Below are 27,765 nucleotides of genomic sequence, written 5' to 3'. Positions count from 1 at the left end.
TGCTCTATCACCAATCCATCCATCCATCCATCCATCGTTCTATCACCAATCCATCCATCCATCCATCCATCCATCCATCCATCGTTCTATCACCAATCCATCAATCCATCCATCCATCCATCCATCCACTGTTCTATCTTCCATCCATCCATCCATCCATCCATTGTTCTATCACCAATCCATCCATCCATCCATTGTTCTATCACCAATCCATCCATCCATTGTTCTATCACCAATCCATCCATCCATCCATCCATCCATCCATTGTTCTATCACCAATCCATCCATCCATTGTTCTATCACCAATCCATCCATCCATCCATCCAGCCATCTATCGTTCTATCATCCACTCATCCAGGATTATTTGATTAACATGTTGTTCATAGGAATTTATTTACATTTTTTTGTATCATTAAAATGACTTTACTAATCAATTTGAACAATAAAAGTATGAATCTAGGCAGTATCAGCTCCACTTAAACGGAAACATGTGAAGTAAACGAAGCATATATTTCAGCCTAGTCCAAATAAAGCAGTAAACCATCAGAAATGTAATGCATTGAGAATACAACACATCCAGTTTAATCACACACTGACTGAACCTGACCGACCTCCACAGATTCTGAGTCACAATATGGCCACATGTGCTGGATGAAATCACCACTCAACATGACAGCGACCCCAAGCTACATAATCAACATCTATTCTCTGCCATTGTATTACCAAAGGCGGTCTGTTTCCAAACAGTTTCTTCGTGCAAAACATTATGTCTTATTTCTTGTATTATGTTGGGCTGTTCTTATCGACGGATTCAGCCGAAAAGCCTCTGCTTAACAAAGATGCAAACTCTGTTTGACAACACTGGATGAAGGTTGTGGGAAGCAGTTGCACAAGCTGTAACAGACACTGAACTGGAGTTTACAGCTCACCTTCTGCCTTGTTTGTGTGCGTTTTGTTTAAGGTCATCTTTTGTTTTTCCAGGAAAGAGCTGATTAAGGACTCACTGATGGGATGTTCAGACTAAACAGCACCAGGGGAAAGCTCTCTGGTTCCCATAAAAAAGGCAGCAGTGTGGCATCTTACATAACCCTCGTGCACGCTCATCTTCAGAGTCTAAAAGCACATGGTGAAAACCTGTCCGATCGAACAGTACATCATAGTTCCTTCCTTCTATTGCAACATTCACCCTGGACAGCACTGCTCCCCATCATGTGTTGTTCTTATTACACAATCAGAGCCGTTTGCCCAAAGAGGCCGTGAAAACGTGCTGAAGCAAAGCTCCCAAAATTTACTTCCAAGTCTGATCTTCCAACACAAACCAGGTCTTTGCACATGCAATGAGCTCTGAGTTTGTTAATCACAATGCTCTTTGTCTGATGTGTTTTATAGCTACACGTCTACACAAGTTACTTTATTGGATACATGTAATGTTCTTTCAATCAATACTCTGTGGATTATTCCTCTTTATTCTGAACCTAATCATGAGTGAAAATGTGTTATGCATAATCGCATGTGACAAATAAATAAAATTAACAAATTGTATTTGTTAACAAGTGTTTGTATCCCCATTAATCATCAGAAAAAGCATGACGCGAACAACAATGAAACACAATGAAATCCAAGCACTGATAGAAGAGGAAGTCTTGATGATTTATAAAGCACTGAAACATCTTTAAACATGTTGGACAAAACTGCTGCCAGACAATGAGCTCATCCAACAGTTTCCATTCACAGTTTCCAAACCACTGTCACTAATTAAAAACAAATACTGCACTACCAACTGACCTTTAAGGGAAAAATATATTTCATTTGAATACTTTCATAGATAACTGCATTGTATTGTACAAGTAATGCTCCGATTGTAAAAATGTGAATGGACAGCGCAGGGTCTCCCAATATTATGTTTTAAATTAAATGTTATATTTTAAAGGGGACCTATTATGCCCCTTAGCTGTCCCAGAACTGGTCTGAAGTTTCAGCTCAAAATGCCCCACAGATCATTTATTATACCATGTTGTAAATGGCCATTTTCAACTGTCAGGAAAAACATGCTGTTTTTGTGCATGTATCTTTAAATGCAAATGAGCTGCTGCTCCCCGCCCCCTTATCCAGAAGAGGGTGGAGCTTGTGCAGCTTGCGTCTCGGATACTCTACCAAAAACATCCATTCGGTTTTGATTATCATCTCAATCGCTGCCATGCTCAGGTGACATTTCAGTTCATCATTAAAGCCATTATTTCCATTATGCATTTTAAAGCCGTATCCATCTGAACTTGTGATATATGGTTTTCTGAGCACACACACCTGAAGCACGTGCACAGAAAGCTGGATGTCAGGCAGCGTGTCCGCTGAGTACTAAAGTAAGTTCTCTTTCAGGTCTTATTGCGCTTAAACTATCAAATGCACACAAAGTTCACATAAAGTCGGTTATGTCTGTGAATGCAAACAGCAGGGGAAAAAAGGGCAAGTGTATATTAGATCTGTGTATTAAAGTGATCACAGTGTAATATACAGTAACTACTGCTATATATGCTGTTAATATGAATTAAACAACAAGGGAAAAATACTCACTGTTCTTGACTGAATAACTTTAGTAGCTTTAATAGGAATACATTTCTTACTTGAATGCTGTAAGTGAGGATGTAAATAAATGCTCTGGTGAGAGATAAACATGGTGGACTGTGTACATTAATGTGTACTCTTATGGGGCAAGTACATATCAAGAAGATCCCCCCCACACACACACACACACACCAACCGTGCCTGTGGTGTTTGGGAAAGACCTGCGCTACATCCCACGAACGCTCTGCTGCGAGCTAAGCAAAACCGGACAGAAGGGATATCATGTTATTCTCTGGCCAATTATCTAAGTGAGCCAATTTTATGGGCAATTTTAAAGTATAAGCTTCATTTCAGGACGCATTATCATCTTCATGTGCAATTATCAGCTCTGTCTCATGTCACATGCCAAGACAGTGTCCGTGTGAACAGGAGACACGTTCGGACTGCAGAGGATATGATGTAGTGGTTTGTTTTATGACTCTAACAGCGCCATGTAAACACTCAAAATCTTATCAGATGAGTCACAACACAGATTTCTTGGACCAAACGGATGGAGAGGAAGCATGCTGCTATAGTTAGAGTGACTTTTTCACCATGAACTTCTCAGAGAGAATGACATAAGTGTTTGCCATAAATTATGTTTCCATTACAAGCTATAACATCTCTTGCAAAGAATGAACCATATCCATAGTTTCACCTGTAAAACGACTAGAGATTTACAGCAAATGTGAGCGGTTCCCATGTGCAAGACACCACGATGATGTTGTGAGCGGTTCCCATGTTCAAGACGCCATGATGATGATGTGAGTGGTTGCCATGCAGTTGCTAGCTGTTTAAAGCTACACTGTGTAACTTTTTTAATTTATTCTTAGCTAAAAACACGTAGTTCTTTCAAAAATATATGTGGTCATTAATGTATATTTACTTCTTTCAAGTAATAAAGTATTCTGGTAAGTTTATAATATGCCATTGAAAATACATACGGATGAGGGGTTCGAATGCTGGTCGCCATGTTGCTCCTCCATCTTGAAAGTACAGTAGCCAAAGAGGGACATACCCGTAAATTCAAGATTCGCCTTTCACGTTTTAACACTCGATGGCACATTGACGAGGTCGAACTGGAAGCCATGTTAATCTTGGACTAAATCGGCCACCGTAGGAGTTAAAACGAAATCGGAATTGAAAGGAACAGAAACTAATATTCACAGGATTGTCATATACCTTTACACTGCTAGATGGGGGAAAATATCACAGTGTAGCTTTAAGTTAGAAAAAAGGGTTCATTGGGGTTCTATATAGAACCATAGGGTTCTTTACTCAACTCCAAAGAACCTTTAATGCTAAAAAGGTTCTATAATGACATGAAAGTTGTCACAAAGGTTCTTTAGGCTATTATTCATTCATATATTGCATTATTCTGCAACATTTTGTAGTTGTAATTAAATTATTGTTTATTAAACTGTCGTAGTAACTTAATATCACATTTTGATCATGCTGATTTTTGGAGGAGAAACACTGAAATGGCACTCTTTGTGTGATATTGATTAAATACATAAAATGAGATAAATATGTACATTTTCTAACCCCCATATCTTGATTTTTGTGATCATTCACATGCATTCATAAAAAGGACAAAACAAATGATATTGAATGAACCACTAAAAGGTTCCATAAAGGGTTCTTTTGATTTAACCCTTAAAAAGAACCTTTTAGGGGTTCCAAATACATAGCACCGATAAACATTTTAAGGTTCTATATAGAACCTTTTCTTCTAAGAGTGTATGTTTCTATGTGGTTGCTGAACAGTTCAGAGTGTTTTTACTGGTAAAGGTTAGACAGAAATATGGATGAGAGAAAGATGGTGATTCAGGGTTTGGCTTCATCCTTGAAAAGGTGGATCAGTGGCTGAGGAGAAGCGTTCTTGTAATACCATAATCTAAAACAATGTGTCACTGAGTGTTTTGAGCGTCTGTCTGGCAGCCCTGAGCATAAACTACACATGATAACTCATAAATGTCTGATCGGCATCTGTTTCTAAGAATCACTTCAGACCTTTGTGTCTTCAGTCACCCAAATCACACCTAAATCACTTATAATGTCTGTCATCAACCCTGTGCATACAAGACAGACATAAAAAATACCTACAAATAATTTAAATCAAGGCTTTTTATCTGTACTAAAACAAAAACAACAGATATCAATATATATATATATATACCATTCAAAAGTTTGGGGTTAGTAAGATCTTATTTTAAAGGCATTAATACATTCATTAATCAAGGATTAAAAGGATCAATAGCAACATTGGTAATGTTACAAAATATTCCTTTATCAGATCAATTCAGTTAAAAAAAAAACGTTTTAATCATCAAAGAATCATAAAAAAAAGAATTTCCACAAAAATATGAAGCAGCACAACTGAATGCAAGTAAGGAATAATTGACAACGTTGAATTATTCGAAAATAATGCACACCCGAGGTGGTAATGCGGTCACGTTTTCTAATGATTAAACGGCCTGGAGTCAATTGTTCCGCTTATACTACAGTTAGCACTTCAAAACATTGTTCAGATGATGTATTTCAAGACATCTGTCAGGTCTGTCCTTAAAACGCTCTTGTGTGTATGACTAATTTCTTAAGCATCTAATCTCAGGCCTCCGTTTCTAATTCCAAAAATGTAATTTTAGAGTGTGTGTGAATTACAGGAATCTGTGTCTTTCAGTGTTTGGCAGCAGAGTCACTGCTAACAGAGAAACTAAAGTTCATATGCTTCACGAACAGCGCTGTTATTACATCACTAGAGAGAAATGTCATGTAGCGTTTAAGTTGTTAAACTAATTTACTGATAAAAGCAGCGCTGGCAACACGTGAGTATGTGTCTGTACTGTTTGTGTGTGTTTGTGTGTGTGTGTGTGTGTGTGTGTGTGTGTGTGTGGGAGAGGATGGGAGAAAGAGCTTTCCATACATACTAAAGAGTTGTATGGAAAAAGTTATTATCCTATTGTTTACTATATTTCTTTGCTCGGTCAGTGTGGCTGTGGGTTTGGCTCTTTTTCTGTTGTCGACTGTGAAGACCTTTGAAATAACTGAAGTGATATGGCACTGAGATGCCGTCACGACCTGCTGGAACTACTTTAGCCGCACATTTTCCTGAAAATAATTGCACACATTAGAACATTCATCAACCAATCAGATTCAGAAGTATAATCATAAATATTTCAGCAGCAAATCCTAATATCAGAATGATTTCTGAAGGATCATGTGACACTGTAGACTGGAATAATGATGATAAATTCAGCTTTGATTACAGGAATACATTACATTTTACAATAAATTAAAACAGAACTGTTATTTTGACTTGTAATAATATTTCACAATATCACTGTTTTAATAAATATTAAAGATTTGAAAACATTCTTATAGAATTGCCCCTTTTATGTTGACATAATAGCAAACAAAAGAACCATGTAAACTACCCTAAAATATCACCCTTATAGGGTGAAATATTTTACATGTGTACGGAAAGACTACCTGGAATGCCAGAGTTTGACTGATGATCTATTATCTGTGTTCATATGCAGGATCTGTTTACCTCAATTATGTGAAGAATGACTCAATTACTTAACTTTGACCTCAGTTCCTTTAAGACGCCGCCACAGATAATGACCTCCTCATGTGGTCACAGAGAAGAGACTTCAGCTCGACGGCCACCGGATCAAGACTTCAAGGCAGTTTTTCACAGCAGCTGAATAACCTCTGAAGCAGCTCATTACGCTGCCGCTGGTTTTCACATCACCACTAAAACATAATAAATAAACAAACCTTCCAAGCAGGGGCAGCGTGGCTTGGCAACCCCCTGTCCTATTACCATAAATCAAGCCAATAAATGTGCCGGCCTATACTGGACACGGCTCCCCTGCTGCAGATAAATGGACACAGGACTGAAGGAATGAGCCAAGTGAACTGAGCTCTGCCAAACTGTGCTGGAGCTGACGTCCATTCCAGACCCAACATTTACCTGACACAATGGTCAACAGTCAGGGGGAAACTGATTGACTAGAATGGGAAAATGAAAAACAGCGAGAGAAAGAACAGAAGATGGGAGATGAGGAAAACAGACAATGGAGAGAGTCACGTGTGTTTCCATTTGCACGCTGTCCATTTAACATCTTTAAAGGGGTGGTTGCATGTGATTTGACTTTTTGAACTTTAGTTAGTGTGTAATGTTGCTGCTCGAGCATAAACAGTATCTGCAAAGTTACAGCGCTGAAAGTTCAATGTGAACAGAGATATTGTCTTTTAAAGTTACGGCAGTTTATTGCCTACAAAACGTCCGGTTTGGACTACAACAAGCTTCTTCCTGGGTTGGTGACATCATAAACCCTTGCTAGTCTCCGCAGATGTGACTTCTGCCCGTAATGGGAAGGGGCGTGGCGTTTCCAGGACAACCTGTGCTTGGCACTTCAGCCAATAAAAATACAGGAAACTACATTTGGCCATCTCACCAATCTAAGACCATTGTGTTTTTCAGAGGGAACGGCTTCATAGAAGCAGGAAGCAAACGAGCCGTTCAAAGGACAGTGGAGACAGCGGTGCAAAATAAGTAGGGCTGTCAAAGTTAACGCGTTAACGCAAAATCATTTTAGCGGTTAAGACATTATTAAGACTTGCTTTCATTGACTAGAATCGACACCTATCAGACAAAACCTTAAATTTGTTAGTTTAATCAGCCCTGACTTATTGAGGCATGGACTCCACTAGACCCCTGAAGGTGTGCTGTGGTATCTGGCACCAAGATGTTAGCAGCAGATCCTTTAAGTACTGTAAGTTGCGAGGTGGGATTGTAAGTTGCGAGGTGGGAAGTTTCCATGGATCGGACTTGTTTGTTCAGCACATCCCACAGATGCTCGACGGGATTGAGATCTGAGGAATTTGGAGGCCAAGTCAACACCTCAAACTCTTTTACTGTGCTCAAACCATTCCTGAAACATTTGCGCTTTATGTCAGGAGCATTATCCTGCTGAAAGAGCCACAGCCACCAGGGAAGTGTGCACATCTGGGCTATTCAAATCTCGCCCTGGAGGGCCAATGTGCTGCAGAGTTAAGCTCTAACTCTGATCAAACACACCCTGCTGTGATTTTCTAATGATCCTGAAGACATTGATTAACATGTGTGTTTGATTATGCTTGGAGCTAAACTCTGCAGCGCATTGGCCCTCCAGAGCAAGATTTGAATAGCCCTGGTGTACATGGTCTGCAACAATGCTTAGGTAGGTGAAACGTGTCAAAGTAACATCCACATGGATGGCAGGACCCAAGGTTTCCCAGCAGAACATTGCCCAAAACATCTCACAGACCACGCCACCTTCTTCCATTGCGCCGTGGTCCAGTTCTGATGCTCATGTGCCACTGTTGGTGCTTTTGGCGGGGTCAGGGGTCAGCATGGGCAACTTGACTGGTCAGCGGGTATGCCGCCCCATACGCAACAAACCGAGATTCTCTGTGTATTCTGACACCTTTCTATCAGAACCAGCATTAACTTCTTACGCTATTTGAGCTCCAGTAGCTCGTCTGTTTGATCGGACCACACGGGCCAGCCTTCGCTCCCCACGTGCATCAATGAGCCTTGGCCGCCCATGACCCTGTGGCCGGTTCTCCACTGTTCCTTCCTTGGAGCACTTTTGATAGATCCTGACCACTGCAGACCGGGAACAGCCCACAAGAGCTGCAGTTTTGGAGATGCTCTGACCCAGTCGTCTAGCCATCACAATTTGGCCCTTGACAAACTCGCTCAAATCCTTACGCTTGCCCATTTTTCCTGCTTTTAACACATCAACTCTGAGGACAAAATGTTCACTTGCTGCCTAATATATCCCACCCACTAACAGGAGCCGTGATGAAGAGATGATCAGTGTTATTCACTTCACCTGTCAGTGGTCATAATGCTACGCCTGATTGATGTATACCGGTAATATAAGTGTATTTTTGTCTTACTCCACTAGTAGATATTTTTTAACTTATTTTAAGGTGTTTTAAAAATCTTACAGTGCATTGAGACAAAAACACACTTATATTATTCAAGCATTATATGAAAACATGTCTTAATATCTTATGCAGTGTTGCTTCTCTAGAAAGTGCATCTAATTTCAAGGATTTTTAGATTTTTTTGCAGTGAACAGTAAATAAATGTTCTTGGTTTTATTGTTCACAATGTGTGCAAATTAGGGCTATATGCTACTGAATTTTGTATGGACTATTTGGCCCTTGATATAACAGCTCAGGAGAACAACCCTTACAAAACGCACAAATAGCCATGGATCATCCAGGGAACAACGCATAGTATTAAGAAACAATGGTACATTCACTTCATTTTAATAAAATCAGCCATTTTTTGTCTTATGGGAGTATATGCAAACATTTTAGGTGAAACATCTTATTCAGGACAGCACTACATATAAAAATAACATGCATTTTGTATGATCTCTCTTATTTTTTTTAAATTATTTACATTTTCACAGATTCTGCAAGCGGGTCACATACTTTTTCTTACAACTGTAAAAGCATATAACTAAAAACAGCACAACTTTATGCACTGCAAAAGCTGGGATTATTCTCAGTAATTTTACAATTTAGCCCCACAGCTGTGAGCGCTATCATCACAAAACTATTTAGTCTAAAATGTGACAGCTACACCGCAATGAAACATCATCATGTTCACAACATACAAAATTCATTAACGCTAATCCACATAACGTTCCATGCAGTCATTCCTCCGCAGGGAAAAAGCGTGTTAATGACGGGCCATTCCAAAAGATCAGCTTCTGACTGTTGCACATTTGTACTTGATTTTTGTAAGCATACAAAGATTATTTCTCAGTGCTTCCAGCTGGACGTCCCACACACGGCTAAGGTAGATATGGGCCTGCGTTTACAGAAGTTAATCTGGAGGGAAGGAACACAGCCCATGGACCACTCATGGGACTGCAGAGGGAATTGCGTAACATCAGCTGACAGCTGTTGGGATTTGTGGCCGGGAGCTTTGGGCCGGCAAGAATGCAGCTCATCACAGTGAATTAATCACGACAATCACAGTATACAACATTCATCCAGAGCAACAGCAAGCACAAACTAACCTACACGGACATAAACACATTTATACACTCGGTTAGCTGGTGTGCCGCACAACAAGCTTTAAATAAAAGTAGATTTTTGCAGTCTAAACAATTGAAAAAAAACATTTTTTTTTTTTAAATCACGAAATCTTTACTACCTTTACACATGTGGCGTGATATGTGAAATCAGTTTTTTTTTCCACTATCATAAAAACAATATTCATGAATATGCATTCACTTTTTCTCCAGCCGGTGCAAATCATTTGCTATAAAAAGAACAGGGAGTGATTTCAAATGCATTTGGAGGAATGTGTAAAATGCGGTAAAGTCTCTGACACTTGTGTCATCTCATGTGCCTTAGATAAAAAACGACACTAGCTATGTTTCCATCCACCTCTTGTTATGTGCATTTTGGAATATCACATAAAAAATGCTGGATGGAAATGGCAAGATGTGCATTAATTCTAGAACTGCACATAAAAAATTGAGTCGGATACATTTTTTATCCGATAAGATCACATGCGCATAAACTATGATGGAAACAGACTCAGAATAAAATCCTCGATGTGCATCAAAAAAAAAACATGTAAAATAACGTGATCATCAAATATTTAATATATCTAAGCATATGCATCAAAACTGCCTAATGTTACCGAATGACTGCAGACTCATGAAGAGGTACAGACTCGATCTACTCCATCTGTGTTCTGATCATTGTTCTAAAATCTGAGCTGGGCGAAGTCTTTGACAAAAACACGATATTCAAAATGTTTAATTTTTTATAATCCTCAATGTTTATAAAAGAAAACAAAACATGTTTTTTTGTTTAAAAGTAGAGGGTCTGTTCTTTCTTTTTGCAAGTTCAGATATTCATACAACAAAATATTCTGGGGGGCATGAAAGCTTTGTAAAAATTATAAAAATGCTGCCGCTGGCTGGAAACGGGCTGGCAGGGAAAGAGTTAAACTCTTTAGCTGTAAATATGCAGCATTTCAGATATAATGACAAACATTAAAGGCCTGTGTCATTATTATACATTAGTGAACTACATTCATTACTAAGAATGAACAATATTTCTACAGCATTTATTAATCTTTGGGTGTTTTCACACCTGGCTTGTTTGGAGCGTTTGCTTTGGAGCCTGATGCGTTTTCTCCTTATTTCAGTTGGTTTAGGCATATATGAACACGGGAATTGCGCTCGGAGCTGCACCAAAACAAATCGCTCCGAGATCGCCTGAACAAGGTGGTCTCAGCCTGACTGAAAACAAACTCTGTTGTGGTTCGCTTGAGGAGAGAAAGCAATCCGACCCAACGGACCAACAAACCAAGCTCTATCATAACTTATAATGTGTTATATAAAAATCAGCAGTGTCTGATTCTGAGGGTAAGCACTTTAGTTATCACAGCTGAAAACTTCTTAAAATGTTGTGTAACTGCAAGACAGCTGTCCCACCGAATCCTTGATTCTTGCTCTAACAGCACTATATATAATTAAATAATATACAAAGTATGTATAATTTATCAGTTAGAGCAGGGATGACAGTGTCTCGACAGACACAATAAGCTCACAGAGCAAATCCCTCTTGATGGATGACTCAAAGGAAACTCGGACCAGTAAGAGGACAGTTTTACTCACATGTGACTCGCATAAACACATTCTGGTACACTTTGAAATGTCCCCTGTGAACCAAGAAATGAAAGCAACATCGTAACAGTCTACAGGTCTGCCCCTTTCATGCAAAAATTACAGCCTATGCAACGGCACTGAAAGCCAAGAAAAGAAAAAAGATACAATTAAAAACTTAAAAATCCCTAAAAATGTTCAGTATTGAGTAATTATCAAGCTTTTGTGTAATAGTACACGCCTATCTTCAACTGAAGTTTATTTACTCCAAATAAACCTCAGCAGTTCTTTTTCTGACATCATCTTAGTTACATGATACTACAAGAGCCATAGGCCACAAAGAGCTGATGAAACATCCACATCATGATGTTCTGGGCTACAACAAAATGACCAAGGCATTTGATATACCATAAAACCTAGTGAAGTCATCAACAAGTGGAGGAAAGTATGGCACAACAGTGACATTTATCAAGAACAAGGCATCCCTCCAAAACCAATGAGAAGACAAAGAGAAAACCGGCCAGGAAAGCTGTCAAGAGGCAGACAGAAACATGGCGTGGTGGTGTGACAACTATCTCCTGTATCTGTCTGGATTATGAGACATATCTCAAATGAGAAATATCTAAGCCTGGATAAACATGCACAATTTTATATTCAGTTGCTCAAAACCAAGTGGAAAAATGTGTTGTCATGTCCTTTCACACACGGTTATTACCAGTAAATTACTGTTAAACAACCGTCATGTGGGAACAAGACCTTTTCAAAAATACCAGTAAATTGGTTCTGGAAATTTACCAGTATGAGAAGTTGAAACATTACCAGTAAATTGCCAGCATGTATGAGGTCTGAAGTGTTTTAGACCAATCATAAAGTTCTTATGGAGATGACACGATCACTCCACACTGTTTACAGTAAGCTCTACTGATTTATAATAGTCTTTCTATGTAAATATGCACTCGATGATCATCTTTGACCGTTGTGCCATGTCTCACAGCTTTTTGAGACATTTTGAGCAGACTGGGACAGTCGTGGCCTAATGGTTAGAGGGGCAGATTTGTAACCCGAAGGTTGTGGGTTAAAGTCAGAGGTCCGGCAGGAATTGTCGTTGGGGGGAGTGAATAACCAGCGCACTCTTCCACCCCTAATACCACGACTGAGGTAAGACCTTGAGCACCGAACCCCCAAATGCTCCCTGGGTGCAGCAGCAACACTCTTAAAAATAAAGGTCCTTAAATGGTTCTTTGGCAGGGTGTATGGTTCCATGAAGAGCCTTTATATCCAGAGAATCTTTCCATTGCACAAAAGGTTCTTTAGACTATAAAATAGTTCAAATGTTCTTTTTTTTTAAAGGGTTAGTTCACCCAAAAATGAAATTGATGTCATTAATGACTCACCCTAATGTCCTTCCACACTCGTAAGACCTCTGTTCATCTTCAGAACACAGTTTAATTTAGTCAGAGAGCGTATCCAAGTGTATGCACACTATACTGTCCATCTCCAGAAAGAGAATAAAAACATCATCAAAGTAGTCCATATGAGACATCAGTGGGTTAATTAGAATCTCTTGAAGCATCGAAAATACATTTTGGTCAATAAATGTCAAACTGCCAAACTGCTGAAATCACGTGACATTGGCGATCCAAATCATGAATCAATTCGCTGATTCATAATCCACTGTGCAGGCTGGTGGTGGTGGTGTAATGGTGTGGGGGATGTTTTCTTGGCACACTTTAGGCCCCTTAGTGCCAATTGGGCATCGTTTAAATTCCACGGCCTACCTGAGCATTGTTTCTGACCATGTCCATCCCTTTATGATCACCATGTACCCATCCCCTGATGGCTACTCCCAGCAGGATAATGCACCATGTCACAAAGTTCGAATCATTTCAAATTGGTTTCTTGAACATGACAATGAGTTGACTGTACTAAAATGGCCACCACAGTCACCAGATCTCAACCCAATAGAGCATCTTTGGGATGTGGTGGAATGGGAGCTTCATGCCCTGGATGTGCATCCCACAAATCTCCATCAACTGCAAGATGCGATCCTATCAATATGGGCCAACATTTCTAAAGAATGCTTTCAGCACCTTGTTGAATCAATGGAACGCAGAATTAAGGCAGTTCTGAAGGCGAAAGGGGGTCAAACACAGTATTAGTATGTGTTCCTAATAATTCTTTAGGTGAGTGTATATATATATATATATATATATATATATATATATATATATATATATATATATATATATATATATATATATATATATATATATATATATATATTACACGGTTCTGTGAAATACTTGATTCTGATTGGTCAATCGCGCATTCCAGCGGTATGTTTTTTCCAGATAACACTCTCATACGGGTACTACGAGTTATCTTGACCGGTACTACTTCTATGCTTAACGCTGGCGCCATCTTGTGGCTTAAACAGCCGTGGGTTACAATGGAAGACTTCAAGGCAGGTTTCCTTTATAACGTTTTTAATATAGATCTTTTTCTTACACAAATGCATCGACTCAAATCAGAAGGCTCTATTAACCCATCGGAGTCGTGTGGAGCACGTTATTTAACGGACAGCTGCATTTTTTATGGACTTCAAACAAAACTACAACTACTGCTTGGATTAACGTTAGCCTGGACTTTTTAAATATAACTCTGATTGGATTTGTCTGAAAGAAGAATGTCATATGATATACACCTATGATGACTTGAGGGTGAGTAAATCATAGGCTTGGTTTCATTTTTAGGTGAACTAACCCTTTCAGCATTCATTTTCAACATTTATCAAGGGCATATGGCAAATCTTCAGCAATAGCTAAAGGCTTAAAGCAGGTTGGAACTGTTTTCCTTCGCGGAAGCTTTGCGTAAGAGCTAATAAAATATTTAATCTCGAGACAATATTTTGTGTCAAAAAATTATTTATTTGAGACTAGTAGCGGTGTAATAAGCGGGATAATGTACACCCAGCCGGTTTTTATCGCAGAATAAACCCCTTCAGAGTGATGCTCCGCTTCGCCTCGGGGTCCTGATCACTCTGTCAGGGTTTATTCTGCGATAACAACCGGCTGGGTGTACATTATCCCTTACTTATTCCCTTTCTGGACATTGACAGTATAGTGTGCATACTCTTAGATACACTGTCGGACTAAATATAAAATATCTTAAACTGTGTTCTGAAGATGAACGGAGGTCTTACGGGTGTGGAACGACATTAGGGTTAGTCGTTAATGACATCAATTTCATTTTTGGGTGAACTAACCCCTTAAAGAATCTTTCACAAAAATGGTTCTTTGGAGAACCAAAAATGCTTCTTTAATGGCATCACTGTGAAACCCCTTTATTTTTAAGGGTGAATATGGCTGCCCACTGCTCTGGGTGTGTTTTTGCGGTGTGTGTGTGTGTTCACTATTGTGTGTGTGCACGTGGATGGGTTAAATGCAGAGCACAAATTCCAAGTATGGGTAACCATACTTGGCCACACTTCACACGTCACTCCAGTTTTTCAGCGTTTTTGCCCTCGAGACCCAGCCTTCTTTTTCATCCATCGGCTCTGGGGTTGAAAGGGGCTAATGTCTAAAGTAACCAAGTTTGAACTTTTTGGCTAAAATTATAAAAGGCAAGTCTAAATTTCACCAATTATAACAGCACTATAGCAGTCAGTCCTAAGGATTTTGCATACAAATCTAATCTAATCCTCATCAAAGCCCAGTCCAACACTTAGCACATCCATCCTCACAGGTGTGCACCTCTGAGTGACTCGAGGAACTCGTTCAGCATGCTGACAAGTTAAAGCAGACTGACTGAGTGTAACGACTCCAGAGGGGGAGGGAAGGAGTGCGAGATGTTTGAGTCAATAAGTCTGAGCTGTCAGGTGATTTTTCAAGTGTGTGTTACGAGGGTCAAGGGAGCCGAACTGCTCTGAAACGGCCAATGGCACAAATGTTGACTCTACAGACCCATTTGTGCCCAAGTGCCTGTGATCAGTCACACGTTTCACCCCGTCAGCTGCATCACGCAAGATACGAAAACAAACAAATTAACCCTGAAAACCCACATGCAATGAATTAGCCTGGCATGTGGCCCCAAATGAGACCAAGGGCAATTTTATTCCTATTTAAAAGCGTAATGGACATGGTTTGATCTCTCAAGCGTTTCCAGCATGAAGGACAGCAGTGTTCGGAGCGGCCGATGAAGACGGATATAGTAACAGGTTTGTTTGGGCTCATGTTGGACTAATGAGCTGACATCATGCTTGGATGGCTTTCTCAGCATTTTAAAACAGTAGTGCTTGCTAAGTAAAGAGCCAGGGTAATTTCAGGTGGTTAACCTTTTGACACTGGATTAAAATGCGCAGATCTGATTTTTGGTGCGAACCAGTCTATAGGTCCACTGCTAAGGGTTTTATTGCACTTTTCGCACCACATGCACCATTAGAGCATTATGCGATGGGAGCCTGGGACTCCAGTCGAGGGGCAATAAAAAATAAAATAAGTATGATGGACTCACCACATGGAGGGGGATTTAGGGATGACGCTCCTCAGAACGAGAGGAGAGACGCTACGCATAAAACAATCCTCAACATGCTTGAGTGTACACTATAAAAAAAGTACATATAATTGGGTGAAATAGTAGCCAAGCTCACAGTCAAAACAAACACAGTGCTGAGTGTGTAATTGCTGAGATATGGGGCGTTTAATATGCAGTGTTTATGTATGTTTCTTAATGTTCTTCAAGTTGATTGCACATTAAACATTAGAAATATGTTTTGATCATGTTGTCAAGTATATGAAACGTGTCAATCGCCAGATGGCTGGTAATGTTTTTGTGAATTCTCGCAATGCAATGTTGTAAAAACATGAACGTTGAACGTGAACGGCGCTCGAGCCAGAGATACAGCGACATAAAAAGTTTAAGCTTTGTCAATTGAAATATTCAAGAGCAAGAAGACACAAAAGGAGCTAAATATGCTCACATATATGTGGGACGTTTTCTTTGAGCAAACATCCGTAGTGTGAATACCGATTTAAACTCTCACATTTTGTTGAGCTTGAAAATGCTCGTATTGGTGAGGATCTCTGTAAAAATAGTCGGCTATGTCTTAAGTGAACATAAACAGTTGAGAAGGATAACGCCTGTGTATCAGTATATTGGATCCGTGCATTAGCTCTAAAACTGCTGCCGTCTCTGTCCTTAAAGTTAATCAAACAACAAAAGAGAAACTCACTCACTGCTCTTGGCTGAATTACTTTTGCAACTTTGATAAGGATTTAAGTTTTAAATTTAGGTAAATTTAAGTCACTGGCTATTGGCAGGTGTGGTAAAAAATATAGTTTGAGGCCCTGTGTGGATGCAGTGCAACACTTTAAGAATCAGCCTGGATTGGTATATAAAAACCTCTCATTATAATACCACCATTTTGGTGGAAAATGCTGGAATAAACAGACTCAAAAATGACAAAAACATGAACATAGAAATCAATCTAGAGTTGCCTGAGGTTTACCTCTTGAGCTAAAAAAATGCTCAGGCTGAACTGTGTAAATGTAGGGTTCCTACATGAAATAACCAGACACGACAAAAGGCCACACTACAAGATATTCATGCCAATTTTGGGCCCAATTCTTCCATTCCAACAATCCTAGGTAAAGTCCTGGTTATCTTGATGGTTCTACAGATTTTCTAATCAGATTTTCCTGTGGTGTGAGGTGTGTTAAGAGTGATTGAATCTACTCAGCACCGATATCAAATTATAAACATCCAACATGTTGAATATTTATGATCAGAAATCCTGTTGTGTGTGGGGAACCCCGAGGACAAACATGAGCAATACAATACAATACCCAATCAGAAAGCAAGCTGACGGAGCATAACATGACTTTATTTAATCCAAAGATTTTTCTGTAAAAAGCAGTCCAAGTCTGAACATACAGTCTAAAATATTCTGGGTTAAAAACAACCAAAGTTAGGTTAAAAATGGGCAAAAACTAGCAATTAATTAACCCAGCGGTTGAGCTGTTTTAACCCAGCAGTTGAGCGGTTTTAACCCAGCGATTGGGCTGTTTTAACCCAGCGGTTGAGCTGTTTTAACCCAGCAGTTGAGCGGTTTTAACCCAGCGATTGGGCTGTTTTAACCCAGCGGTTGAGCTGTTTTAACCCAGCGGTTGAGCTGTTTTAACCCAGCGGTTGAGCTGTTTTAACCCAGCGGTTGGGCTGTTTTAACCCAGCGGTTGAGCTGTTTTAACCCAGCGGTTGAGCTGTTTTAACCCAGCGGTTGAGCTGTTTTAACCCAGCGGTTGAGCTGTTTTAACCCAGCGATTGGGCTGTTTTAACCCAGCGGTTGAGCTGTTTTAACCCAGCGGTTGAGCTGTTTTAACCCAGTGGTTGAGCTGTTTTAACTCAGCGATTTGGTTGTTTTAACTCAGCGGTTGAGCTGTTTTAACCCAGCGATTGGGCTGTTTTAACCCAGCGATTGGGCTGTTTTAACCCAGCGGTTGAGCTGTTTTAACCCAGCGGTTGAGCTGTTTTAACCCAGCGGTTGAGCTGTTTTAACCCAGCGGTTGAGCTGTTTTAACCCAGCAGTTGAGCTGTTTTAACCCAGCGATTGGGCTGTTTTAACCCAGCGGTTGAGCTGTTTTAACCCAGCGATTGGGCTGTTTTAACCCAGCGGTTGAGCTGTTTTAACCCAGCGATTGGGCTGTTTTAACCCAGCGGTTTAGCTGTTTTAACCCAGCGATAGGGTTGTTTTAACCCAGCGATTGGGCTGTTTTAACCCAGCGATTGGGCTGTTTTTAGCAAACATTTAACCCAACCACTGGGTTAAAACAACCTAATTGCTAGGTTTGTCCATTTTCAACCTAACTTGGGTTGTTTTTAACCTAGCATTTTTTAGAGTGTATGTTCAGACTGTCAGCACAAATTTGATTTTTTTGCATATCTGATTGAAATTCAATCATATTTATCAAGTGTGAATGGCAAAAAAATATATGAAATCCGTTTCGAGCTACATTCTTTATGTGGTATAAAACCCTATTTCTGTAAATCCGTTTCTGTCTGACGGCTCTGATCGATTTTGCGTGGTAAAGACAGATGCTGTTATAGGAAACATGTTGAAAGTCGCTGCATTAACAAGGTGAGGGTGTTTAAAAGTGACAGCAGAAAATGACAATCTTAAAAGGACATGTTTTGAAACCGACGGAGACGATAGCACAGTTTTTGGCTTATACCTACTAACTCAATGTCCTTGCCATAGAAACCAATGCAGATATTCCGCAAAAAGAAAGAGCGCACACAACTCAGATCAGAACAGCTGCGATACATAATACTAAATGGACATATTTTAGACAAGATTCTAATCGGATACACAAATCATTTAAAACTTGAACCGACTTAGTGTGTGGTGTGATGTCTTGTCACATCGCAGCACTCCAAACACGATTGTAAAACGGATTAAACAAACTGATAAATCTATGATGTTTGTTGTCTCTCATTTTAAATCTGATAAGATGTTAAACAGCCTCACTGGCCTGAGCCTTTGGAGAGTCTGAGCTTCAGAGCTTCAAGAGGAGCAGCTCATTAGGTGTGTGTACACACTGTTGTTTTACAAGCGTCTTTGATCAGAGGTCACAGAGAGAGGGTTTTTCCTGTAAAAATAAAGGTCCCGGGGAGTCTCCTTTCAGGCCTGACATTCCTCTAGAGCGTCTCGATGACAGACATCTTCCCCTTTCTGGCAAATGGGGTTTCTTATAAACTTGAATAAGTACTAACAAATGTAAACTGTTTTATACACCTTTCAGTAAGATTTTGTTTAATATTTTTGAAGGAAGTCTCTTCAAAGGCTGCATTAATTTGATCAGAAATACAGTAAAACAGTAATATTGTGAAATATTATTACAATTTAAATGAACTGTTTTGTATGTGAATATATTATATTCCTGGCCAGAAAAGCATCTAACAATAAAAAAATACTACAATAAACAGAAACAATCGCTCGCTTGCCGAGAGGACGCGCCGTTTAGCCAAGAGAGAATGCTCACCTTTTAAGATGCAAGTAGTTTTAATATTTATTTCATGTTGGGGTTTTTTCAGTGTAAATAAAGAGAATTAATTTATCCAAGTTAGTAACCAAGTTTTTTTTTTTTTATTATAAAAAGATTAAAACATTTCCCCAAAATTCCCCCAACGGCCATTCTTTGACAGAAATTGTTTTACTGAAATATATTTTCATGATGACAGTGGTGTTGGTATCATTTACTAAAACTAAAACCATGTTTGTTAATTGAAATCTGAAATAAAATTAATTTAAAATATTAAATGAAGAACTTAAACTTTTAACTGAAATCAAGTTCAAGAGTTTTATTTGTCACATATACAGTTATACAGAATACAACCGGCAGTGAAATGTAGACAGGTCCGCTCCATGGACAGCAAATAACAATTAACAAAAAAAGCACAATAAATTATAAAATAGGAATAGGATAAAATAGGAATAGGATAAGGTGCTATATATATTCATATGTAGAATTATGAATAAATCAAGTAAAAGAAATAAGAGATGTGGAATAAAATAAGTGAGATGGTAAACTGGAGACTATAAAAATAAATACGTGGATAACAGAAGTGCAGGAGTGTAATGTGCAAACAGCATTATAATGAGTAGTTACATGGAACACAAGAATAAAGTGCAGTGCAATATCAGTATGTGAGTTTGTTAGTACTGAAGTGAGGTGAAGTCACATGTAGTTAAGTGACAGCGTTCAGGAATCTGATGGCCTGTGGGAAGAAACTCCTCCTGAGTCTCTCAGTTTTGGCCATCAGGCTACGGAAGCGCTTACCAGAAGGCAGCCGGGTGAAGTGTGGGTTGGCCGGGTGATTAATGTTACTTAAATGTAACTTAACTTTTAAAAAAAATGTTAACTGAGAAAAGTTGAAGTAAATGACTAATTGAATTAAAACAAACTAAAACTGAAATCTAAAACAAGTCTGATTGAGGAATAAGAATAATTATCATAAAATAACAACAAACAAAAAAAACATTACAATAAACATATCTTTTACTAAAGCACATTTTCATGATCATGATCATTCTGATGATGTTGTCATATCTAAAACTTAAAAACATCTTTGTTACATTAAATAAACAAAGTTAAATTAAAATTAAGTATAAATATTAAAGGATTTTTTTTACATTTTTACAATTAAACAAAATTTTGCATGTACACGGTTTGGGCTTTTTTTGGTGAAGTACTAAAATTACAGAAATTAAACTATAACTGATTTAAATATATATATATATATTTATAAAAAAAAAAAATTAAAAACCAACACTAAAATGACCTAAATATTTTAGAAATATATATATATAAATAAAAGCTAATAAAGGTAAGGCAAGTTTATTTATATAGCACATTGTATACATTATGTTAATTCGAAGTGCATTAATAAAAAAATATAATAAAATATAAATAACAACACACAATAAAAACACAGATGCTGGATCATTTACAGAAATGGGAGGGATGACGTGAGGAGATTAACCAGTTCTCTGTTTTAAGTTTTTCTATTATTTGTTGGTATGGGAATCGTAATGTCAGAAACAGGAGTAAGCTGACCTCTATAGTAAAAATGTGCAGTAAGATAATGGGAACTGACTTAAGGAGCATTACGCAAATTTTAAGCAGTTAGTCCTCTCCGACATTACAGCTATGCACTGAATTTCAATTTCTTCCCTCAGGTCAAAGATTCAGACTCCCCTTCTTACCTGCTGCAATTATGTTCTTAAATGAGCAATCATAAATGTGTGTTATTTAATGTGCATTGTGTTGCAATACATGTATGTACACTGCAGTCTACAAAAAGAATTGCCTTTTAGGACATTAACTCAACTCTCCATTTACCCCTGCGGTCCCGGATGGACCACCAACCCCAGGCATGTCCCGTTAGGTGTAGAGCTGCACCACGCATCCCCGAAACAGACCCTTCAACACTCGCCCACAGTTCAAAGGAAAAAGAAAATAACACTGCTTTACGATAATGCTCACTTCTCTGTGTGATTTCCTAAATGTTTTTAGATTTACTGTAAATCTGAGCTCTGAGCTCATCCCATTTTACAGCTGAGGCTAAAACAGCTTCTTCTGCCAAATTATGATCCCATCCACAGAACACTGAAGGAAAGGCTGTGCAATCCAACACTTCACATCATGACTTGTGCTACAAACACGTTGAGCCCTTTAATTTTAGCCATCTTTATTAGTGAAAGGAACAAAAAGCAGAATGGACAAAAACTGGCTGTTGTCTTTGCGTTAACATTGTTTGACATGAAATCAAAACTAAAGTCTATTAACTTTCTCAACATGCTCCTGGGCTTACTGTGACCGATTCATCAGTGCTTGTTTTAATCATTCTTAAAAATAAAATAATTAATGTGACATGGTCCAATTAATCCATGATGGATCAAATTAAGTCCCATCCATTTTGTTCACTGTTTATCCCATTAATTTTACTCTGAAATATTCCAGATTATGGATATAAGTGTTACATCATGTTGTGTCAAGGCCACTCTTAAAGGAACAGTCCACAAAACGAGTTCTGTCATTATGTTAAATGTATGGTTTATATGATTAAAAACACATGCAGGCGAGCAGATGAACCCGGAATATGAAAGCCACACGCTCAACAGCTAAACATTTACTTAACAGTGGTTTCTATGGAAAAATGCTTAAAGGGGGCATGAACTAAGGAATCAAATCCTTGAGCTTTTGACATAAGAGGTCATCATACTGTCAGAATATCCTGTACGTTTCAGAAGCAAAAACTTCCCTGTTAGACGAAAAACAGCTTTTACAGTATCACAGCATATTAATTGTCTTTTAAACCACAATACAAAAGAAAGCACTATACAAAAAGGCCTTTGAGCTCCAAAAAAAGGCACCATAAAATTGAAATTCAATTGTCTCGTTTTATGTTATGTTATTTTTGGAGCTCAAATCTCTTTCACTGTACGAAACTAAGAAACTCATAGCATACTGTTATATAAAACTACCCGATTTTGTGTTCCATATAAGACTAAAATCATGCCAATTTGGGTTGGAAATGACATCTAGGGTGAGTAAACTATGACTAAATTTAAGCAAACTATTCCTTTAAGAAGCTTGAGAGTACTAAAAGAAGGGCATTTTCAATTTAACCATTAAGTTGCCATGAAAGTCGGCAATATTTTTTTTATTCTATGATGTAAATTGAGTGAAACGGCTTCTCAAACAAGAACAAATGTAGGGCGGGGCTTGATTTTGTCCACTGGGAATTGATTGGATGGTTGCGGTTTGCTTTTGGATGATCTCGTGAGTGACAGGTCGCCCCACCCTCAGGGAAGGGAAGTTATTTTTTGATTAAAGAATATAAGGCATATGAACTCAAAACAATAATAATGTGCACAGAAGAATCATGTATAATAATGAATTGATGGTGACCTTAATATATCAAATAACTACCGCAAAATCTATGTCTTGCTGAATCTTTCCCATCGGATTTGCCAAATAGATTTTTCACAATATTCCTGAAATGAATTGACATCCCGTCCAATTGTGTGGCCCAAAACGGCATGAGGCAGATTTACTGTGGACACGCAGAGCGCTGCTGTTTTCACCAACAGATTTACACTGAACAAAGCGAGAACATTCAGCAAAGCCGGTTCTCAAATTGCAAGTGACTCCCAGGAGACCAGCTCAGCCATGGAAGTCCAACATAAATCTTTTCATACTGAAAAATACCATGTACCGTCTCCTTTATAGCAGACTCCTGTGTAGAGTTCCCCTGAGCACCGGCCGATCGTGAGGCTTATGATGCTATTGTTAGAGAGACTGACACATAAAAAAAGTGTGTGAGAGACCACACAGCGGGACAAATGAGTGAGTCAGCGGGAACAGAAAACACCCGTCAGCCTTTTCTTCAGTAATCTGGTTACGGACAGAGCCAGATGCAGTGTGACGCAATTCTAGTCAAACACAACGAGTTCCCAAATGTGACCCATGCGAAATGCCAGCATGATGCCAGGGTGTTGCTGGGAAGTTTCCGAACATCTCCGAGGGAGATGGTCCATGTGCAAAAAGTCTCCCCTCAAGCCTGCTTTAATGTGAACCTGTGGGGTTTAACCCTGTGATGAAGTCATACAATGTAATCGAGATACAGTAAAAGTCTCTTTAGAAAACAGAGCTTGGAGAAAGACGTCTCTGTGCTGACAGGTGAAGGAGTGTGTGAATGTGTGTGGGCATGCAGTCGTTGACACAGTTGGACACACTTAAAGAACCCCTGAATCTGACCCTTCATCCAAAAACTCAGACCACCAGCTCGAACCATCATTCAAGTCCCTCTTCTTTCTATTTCGGTCACTGTAAAATTGCCATTTACACAACATTTCCAAAAAGTTTTCAGTAATACTTTCTGTGAAGGCTGCGGTCGGTGATATTATTAAAGATGACGAGTGTTTTTAGGAACAATGTAAACTGGCTTTGAAAAATTACTTTGTTATTATTATATTAAATGTATAACTTAAATGAATTATCATAATTTTAGAAATTAAAAAATGTATTATAACTCTGTTACCGTTCACAATAATATACCATTTTTAAGTTGAATTATAAAGCATTATAAATACATAAAAAATAGCTTCATAATGCATTTTATAAATTGGATAGTTCTGACAAAATTATTATGAATCTATTATTTTTTTAATTACTTGAATTACATGAGAATAATTATTGTTGTTGATAATAATTATTTAAGCTTTTGCTGTTGTGAATTGTAACCAGTCATAAATTACATTTAACTATATTCAATAACTTGCGCCAGTGCAAACTCTCTTTTGGATTTCCTAAAGACACGCAGTGATAAATTAGTGCTAAAAAGGTAATTAGTTAAAATAAATTAGTGCTAATTTGACCTTATTGCATATGCATTTGTAGGAGTTTATGTGAGTAGAGTCTTTAAATGAATCATGCAAGGTGATTTACTAAGATTTGTGCTCGTCAATTTATTTATTTATCTTTTATTGCCATATCAGCATATGTGGCTATCTTCATGGCAAGATCAATATATAAAACAATTAATTTATAAACAAAAATCTACATAGTGGTAGCAGAAAACAAACAAAAAGGTTTGCGCTCGTCAGTTTACTGGTGTTTGCTCGATTATATAACGGACAAAAACAGCCTGTCTTACAGCAGACGCTGATTTGCGCTGCTCTTGGTTGTTTTGGTCATTATGGAATTATTATATTCTTTAAAAGGCTCCTATTATGCCTTTTCACTGTTTCAACTTAAGCTAGTGTAACACTGTGATTGGACGGCTGGGTGAAAAGTGACAGTGATGAGCGCTGCGTTTTACTCAAAGTTGAACATTCTTCAACTCTCGGCGACCAGTTAAAAACGCTGAGCGCTCAGCACCTCGGTGCGCTTCAGGCGTTCTCAAAACGTGGCGCTTCCATTGAAAACGCCAGCCAGCAGTGTGAAAAAACGCTTTGGTGGACACATGGCCTAACTCTTTAAATGAAAGAATTAAATAATTGCTTTAAAAAAATGATTCAAGTTTCACAGGAAGGCTTTCAGATATGACGACAGCAGCTGCTCTTTTGTACAATCGTAATGCATGAACATTCCTGCTGATCACTTCCCAGGAATCCCAAACAGGGAGGAACAATGTGCTGATGCAGACACAGCCGGTCACAAGATTTGGCATTAAGACGGACATAATGGAGAGCGCCTCGCAAGCCGGCACGGGCAACAACACACTCCTCCTGAGAGGAGCTGTTCAAGTTCATTGTGCGCATCAGCTCTTTCTGTACCTACTTAAACGGGCTCACCACACCCGTGTGTCCTGTCAATCATCTAGAAAAGACAACAGGACGAGGAAGTAAGATCATGCATGAACATGCATGCTGTTTTATCTGCATAATGGACTCTAGATTAGACCCACCTAAATATGCATCCAAAAAGTATTAAGATGAAAGATCTTATTTTAATAAAAAAATATACATATATGGTGATCAGAAGCTAAATGTCAGAGAATTTTGTCTTTGTGCACCAACCAGGTGAATGTGACAAATTTACATCATGTCTGTCTGCAACAAAATGCACTATTTGGTCAAATCGTGAAAAATAAAGGTTCTTTATTGGAATCCATTTTAGTTCCATAAAGAACTTTTGGTAACACTTTAGTATGGGGAACACATATTCACGATTAACTACCACTTTTGCTAGCTTGACGTGGTCATCCTCAATTCTAGTCAGAATATGAGTCTGATGCTCCATTGGGCTGTGATTATGGGGTGTGTTTCAACCATACCAGGAAAGACCTTAATTGGACAGACCTACAACCAATCAGAGCAACGATGCGACGTTAACAGAGCACAACTGCACTGTGTTGCCAAGTCCATGATTTTTTTTTCCGTGGGTTGTTTTCTATGTCCGCGGGTTTAAGCGACTATTATGTGATATATAGACCCATGAGTGCGAATTTTAGCAGGTAACCTTGCCAAAATAACACACATTTTACCCCCCAAATGCCATTGTTTCCCCAGAGAACCCCACGAGAAGCTATTGTTTAGGGCTAGTAGTTGGCGGGTTTTGTTGTAAAAACTTGGCAACCCCTGTCTGCACACACGCTGGAATAAAAGATTTTTTGCCGGTGTTGTAAAAAAATAAAAGATTTTAATGATACACAGAGTACTTACCCAACATGATCATAATTTTTTAAAAGAAATAGTGAAGGTGAATGCAGATACAAAAAAGCTCTACATTTAAGATTTGAACAAATATAATCCAAGCCCCTTTGATAACGTGGTGATTACGCTACTGTTGATCATCTGTCCGTCATCGTCTAAAGCCCGCCCTGATGATTTCATTCGGAGATAATTACTCCTCTGTGGCTCGAGGCCAGACCAAACTGCCCGACCTAAAAATGTTTTGGGCGGGGCTAAGTTTAGCCGGCGTCCAGGCTAGACTTTTGCCTCAATAAACTCCTAATTTACTGCTTATTAATAGCTAGTAAGGTTTGTAGCATTTAAGTTTAGGTATTGGGTAGGATTAAGGGATGTAGAATCAGGTCATGCAGAATAATGCAATAATATGTGCTTTATAAGTACTAATAAACAGCCAATATCCTAGTAATATGCATGCTAATAAGCAACTAGTTAATAATTAATAACTGAACCTTAAAATAAAGTACTTTATTTAACCTTAAAGGTGCACTATGTAGTATTTTTGCAGTAAAATATTAAAAAAAAAACACTAGGCCGGTGTTATATATTTTGTTCAGTTGAGTACCTACAATATCCCAGATGTTTCCAACAATTTGTAAATTGTTAGAAAATTGCTATTTTAACTAAAGACCGGGACGTTTCAGCATAGCGTCTGAGGAAGTCGCCTGTCAATGGCGCCATATCTGCGTTGCCCTCGGTTTCGGGTTTTATTTGGCAGGAGCGCTTTACTCTTAGCAGTGTGAACAAGTGAACGCACAGAGTAAAGTCATAACATCGTTTTAAACACACTTAAATGTATCTAATATGATAACCAGAGCTGCATTACCTCAAAATTAAAACCGGAAGAGCGGATCTGTGCAGGCGCCCAGTGACTGTGTCCCGTCATAATAAAAGTCCCGTTATTCGCGAGGTCGGGTATTTGTTTAACAATCGCTCCAGCAGCTGTGCTCAGCTCCTCAACACTCGGTCCTGCTCTGCTTCTCACTACTGTAACGTTAATAACCGCATCCATGAACATGATTTCTGCCCGAGTCCTATTTTCCACCGGCTGTGATGAGAAGACCACATCTCCCAAGATGCTGCGCTCACACTTTGCGTCATCAAACTACACATTTGTTTTGAATAGGCGCCCTCCAGTGGACGGAAAGTTGCATAGTGCACCTTCAAAACCGAACTTTTCTAATAGTTTCTTTAGAATGTTCTTCACAATGCTCTTCAAACGGTTCTTTTAATAACGGCACAAAGAATGTTTTCAAAGTTCTGCCAAAGAACCTTTCAGTGATCAGTCCTCAAAAGAACTATATTTTTCTCATTGTGAAGAACATTTAAAAAATCTAAAAGAACCTTTTTTTCACTATAAAGAACCTTTAGTGGAATGGAAAGATTCCATGGATGTTAACGTTTCATCACGAAACGATCAATTCTTTCTTTCTACTGGATCACTGTGAAAACCCCTTTTGGAAACTTTTTTTAAAGGAGTGCATTTCATAATACTGGTTTATAATTGTACTGTCTCTATCTCATAGCAGGTATATGCCTTAACAAACCCCACAAAAAAAAAATGATTTATGTTTCAAAGATGCATCTTTCAGATTAATGCAGATGGAAACATAGATGAATGGAGGTGAAGAGACATTAAATGGATTACTTTTAAGAGTAAGTCTTAGTAATGACTATTATTCTTGTGCAAGGGGGCGGAGAAAGGGGCGGAGC

General features: G+C 38.6%; 1 protein-coding gene across 2 annotated transcripts in view; it reads right to left on the bottom strand.

Moving 5' to 3' along the window:
• The window catches only part of LOC137071539 (ras-specific guanine nucleotide-releasing factor RalGPS1), a 170,741-nt gene that overhangs the window by 36,996 nt on the left and 105,980 nt on the right, over positions 1–27,765 (bottom strand). The window lies entirely within an intron of this gene.

Source organism: Pseudorasbora parva, chromosome 3, assembly GCF_024679245.1.
Source record: "Pseudorasbora parva isolate DD20220531a chromosome 3, ASM2467924v1, whole genome shotgun sequence".
In the NCBI taxonomy this organism is placed as follows: domain Eukaryota; kingdom Metazoa; phylum Chordata; class Actinopteri; order Cypriniformes; family Gobionidae; genus Pseudorasbora; species Pseudorasbora parva.
This window is presented reverse-complemented; position numbering and strand designations above follow the sequence as displayed.